This window comes from Bombus vosnesenskii, unplaced genomic scaffold (assembly GCF_011952255.1).
Source record: "Bombus vosnesenskii isolate JDL3184/JDL3185 unplaced genomic scaffold, Bvos_JDL3184-5_v1.1 scf7180000015224, whole genome shotgun sequence".
NCBI lineage: Eukaryota > Metazoa > Arthropoda > Insecta > Hymenoptera > Apidae > Bombus > Bombus vosnesenskii.
Genome location: NW_022883892.1, coordinates 38,103 through 42,941, shown reverse-complemented (window position 1 = coordinate 42,941; position 4,839 = coordinate 38,103). Strand labels below are relative to the sequence as shown.

Genomic DNA, 4,839 nt, shown 5'->3' with positions numbered 1-4,839 from the left:
ATACGTCTTGTAATTGTATATTATTTTTCTTCCAACTATATTATCACTAATTCCTTTATATCCTATTTCTCTTAGGTTTTTATTTATACCCGTTGTTATTCTTCCCTTTGCTCTTCCTTTTTTCCTTACTGTCATTGCTGCCCTGCATTTCCAGTCGAATTCTTTGGGTAGTCTATATTTTAACTTTTCTCTTTTGTCCTTACTTATTAACCCTGATACATTTCAGAAGCACGTTTTCATCCCCATTGTAGTCCCCCCTCCTGTTCCTCTTTTTTCATTTTCCTTCCCCTCTCTTTCTTTCTTCCTCCAGCCTCTCTTCGTTTTCGTTCCACCTGTACCATTTGTTTTCTATCGTTAGTTTCTTGTATCCTGTCCTTACATATTCGCCTTGTTCCATTCTTTCTCTGGCTACCCTTCTTATGTGTTGCTTCCCATCCCTTTCTTTTTTTGTCAGATCATCGTCCATGTATACACCCTTTTCCCATTTGCTTTTCTCCTTCATTATCCTTATTTTTTCCTCCATTGATTTCATCGTTGCCACTATTATTGTGTTCTTGCCCCCCCCCACCTTTATCATATGTGCTTTTTCTACTTCTGCCCCTATCCTCATTTTTTCGTTTATGTCCTTTACTGTCTCTTCATTGCTTCCTTCGTTCCAGTCCACTCCCTTGATTACTATGTTTCTTCTTCTTTCCTCTCTCTCTGCCCTGTCCTGATCCTCTCCAATTCTTCTGATTCTACCCAATAATTCTTTCTTTTCCCATTCCCACTCTCCTTTCTCTCTGTCTGTCTCTCTTTCCCTTCTTTCCCTTCTTTCCCTTTCCTCTTTCATTTCTCTCTTCCGCTCCTCCACTTGCTTTTCCAATATATATATATTTTATTTCCTCGATCATTGCCTCGAATCCTCTTTCCATTTTCTCTATTTTTTCCACCACTGCCTCCATTACTTTCTCTCTGGCTGGTGTCTCTTTCTTACCTCTGAATGAAAATCGACGCATCATAATAGTGTGATGCTGGTAGTGAACATCTTAAGAGAATCTTAATTAGCCTAGGCCCTGTTTTTAATATTTGATTTCATTCGACTGCATGTGGCCTTCTTTCATCTACTGGCCGTCGGTTTTTCGTAATCGCCACGCAAGCACGTGTTGCCGTACGGGTATATGTGTCGCTATCGAGTTTTACTGCCTCGGCTCCCATTGTTGGCATAACATACGGTCAGCGTTACAGTTACGTAATTATTTCATTCTAACCACTTCTAGTTAATTATGATTGCGACAATAGATCATGGGAGTTGTGGTGTCTTCACAAGAGATACCCTGCTTTCTCCCATGGGTTATTTACATTTTCCATTTCTGCTGCTATATTTTTATTGATTGTAGTATAATTTGACATTAATTGATGTACGGTACAAGGAGAAATGAGAACATTCTCCCATGAGAATATTATATGTTTTACCAGTTTATATTTTTTAAATGTTATATTTTATAAATTATATACATGCAGAAAAGATATGAAAGTTATAGAAGGAAATCTAAATAGAATCTTGTTATATTTTTTATTGATTACTATTAAGGTGTTTTGAAAGCAAAATGATAGCTTATACGCAATATTTTATTGTTTTACTTCTCATTAAATTATGCAAGTAAATCAGTTAGTCAATCAAAGTAAGACTATATATACATTACAAATAACTGTAACGTCTTAAAAATTACAAAATTCATTAATGGATATTGAAACATGGTAACATAATCCTTAGAAAGGTCTGTGAAATATAACACAAGGGTGAGCAGAGAGCAATCGCCGGTATCAACGAATACCAAAGGATATGCCAAAATAGTAGGTCTTATTAAACGATCTTTTATTAAACGATCAACGCTTTTGCAACGATGTAAACATTTGAAACATCCAACATTGAAACGCTGGATATTTCTCGCCTCTCGCCGTAGAGAAAAGCTATAGAAATTACGAAAGTACGTATGCAGTGTAGGAAGTATCGAAGAAAGGATGTATTTAGTGATGGAAAATAATTTGACTCGAATGCGTTAGATGTTCCTAAGAATCATGCAGTACTAAACCATTATTCAGATAAAAGAAAAGGAGAAGAAAAGTGGAAAGATTAGAAATGATATACTTGCGTTGCGAACTTTGGGACGGAAACGGAAAGAAGATGCGCATGATACGTTTAGAATATGAACATGTTGGGTAGTGGAGAAATGACACTTATAGATATATGGAAGGAAAAAAATAATAACGGATGGATTCTTTCGTTCGTGCACTTAAATCAGATGATCACGTGGTTAGTATGAATTTCTGTAATAACGTCATTGGAAGAAATGGAGTTAATTATTCCTGCGCGATATAAAACGCAGCATACGCCAACCTCCTAATTATGGAAATTTTCATCACTTTATAGACGAATATATTTGTATGATTTGAATGTACAACTATCTCTAAAGAAATTACATGTAGAATTTTAGCATGTTTCTCTTGGTATAAAAATTGTGCAATATGATCAAGCAACAGTGATATAAAATAATATCACGTTACAGTTTATCTGAACGAAAAAACGAAATATTTACTTGTGTAATATTCACAAATAAAACTATGCAATTACCAGAGATATCGCAATCGATCGAAAATGTTGCACGATTCAAAACAGTTTCTTAAAAAAAGTTGAAAGAAGTGTTGGTTTATTAGATCATGTGAAACAAGAAAGTATTCACATAATGACAACTCCGAGGCTCTACTTCCTAGGATTATAGGATTTGGAGGTGCAGTTCTACCCCAGAAATGCTTGTAGAGCCTCTTCACCTCCCTTGCCTCTGGCGGTTGCCTGCCTGGTTCTAAGTAAGCCAAGTCATTGTTAACAATTACATCGGCCAACATCCTTGGACACATTTTAAAGATCTCCTGACAGCATGCGTTGACCCAAGATGACGGCATGCAGATAGGTTGTGTTCGCGTCGCTTCGTACACTGTCCGTTTGTACAAACAGTACGCCACGAATGTAATCCAGATGTCTTCACGTGGGCATACGCCACCCGCCACCCGCCACCCGCCACCCGCCACCCGCCACCCGCCACCCGCCACGAATGCAAGCATGGTTTTGCAACCCTTGAAAACGCAAAAGCCTGAAAAAGGGGCAGAGTGGTCAACCCCTAAAGATACTAATATAAGCGCTACACCGATAAAGCAAAACAGCCCAGAAATCAAGAAGCGGTCTGATGAAGAGAAGGAGGATACTAAAGAAGAATCGCGGCCAATACCCGACATAAGGGAACGAGCTAGCGATATGGAAAAGAGGGTTCTACCATTCTGCCACGACCCGACCAACAAAGTTAACAAGGGCAAACCGCAACGATAATGCGTTACTTTAAGGATATGGGAGGATTTGTGGAGAATCTCCTGCTCCACAACTGTCATCTAGCCGGAAGGCTAGAACAAGCTAAAAGCTAAGAATAAGGAAACTGCGATATTAAGCGCTGTGAGTAAGTCGCTGGAAGCCAGCAAGCGGCTTAAAACGGCCGTTAAGAAAACAACGAAGATGGCCAGCAATAAAGCGGACAAATGGCGGTAAAACCACCGAGAAATGTGGTTATAATCCGGTTGGAAGTTGAGGATGGTGAAATAAGAACCAGCGGAGAAGCGCGCGACGCGCTATTCACGCTAGTAATCCCCCGTAAAGGGGGAATACAAGTCACAGCAGTTGAAAAAAAATAAGCGACACCGGCCTAATCGTGGAAACGACGAAGGACTGAAGCCGGAAGGACTGAAAGCGTTCACAGAGGATGTACAGAATACACACATAACGTACGGACATTCGGAGAAAAAATAAAATAATCAGATGACTCATGCGAAAAATCGTTCTTCACATAAGCGGATGAATATCTGAAAAATATTCGAAATTCGAACATCTTACACATGTTCGCACATTTATCGAGAAGTGAGTTGTGTATTATACAATTTTTCTAGATGTATATGTTTTTTTTGTCACATAAATGTTATTAGGCCAGTTGCTGAACAAGAGCATAAAGATTCATCACTTTGAGCAGAGGCATATGCTTGTACGAGTTTAAAATAATCTTCTTACCATTGAAATCTATCCATAGTTACGCTATAAATTATAATACAATTTGTATATTGTATTTGTATTCAACAGTACATCTCAACTGAACAAATGTATTGCGTAACAATTATTTATCACTAAAGCGAAGATGTCTAACCCAATCGAATTTTATTGTCAATGTTAGTATTATTTTAGAAATGATATAAATAGTAAAAATGAAAAGTAAACAACTTTTAATTCTCTGATAATTTAATAAGAGGAGCATCTAACGCTCCTTTTCTCTCGATCTGTTTAGCAATAATTTTATTCACTAATTTTTCGAGAGCTTCAAATATGATCTCACTGCGCTCAAGACTGTCAATAGACAACGTGCAGAGAAAACTTTGATGCCTCATCTGTGAAATGCTGTCAAAAAGGCTTTAAGTGAAAACATACATACATGCCTGTATGAAAACTGCAACTGCTCACGAATACAATTTCGACTCGGATTTGAGAATCCTATAAGATATCATTTTAAACTATACTAAATATATAGAGTACGCTGTCCCGCGTATCCTGAAGATATCTTTAAAATGACGGTCCTACCAAATTAAATTCAGACTGTTTTCTGAAACTGCTTAATCAAATGATGCATTGATTTATTTTTATAGTAGTAAATCTGGGCATCAGAAATTTGCTCCGTCCATTTGAAAGTCCATCGAACTCGGTCTATTTATCACCGTTACGAAACATATATACTCTAGTAGGAACATTCCTAACACGATAATGCTTAG

General features: G+C 37.6%; 1 pseudogene; it reads right to left on the bottom strand.

Annotated features, from left to right (window-relative positions):
- Window positions 1–238: 238 nt before the first annotated feature.
- On the bottom strand, window positions 239–944 carry LOC117241060 (annotated as a pseudogene).
- Between the last annotated feature and the right edge of the window lie 3,895 nt (window positions 945–4,839).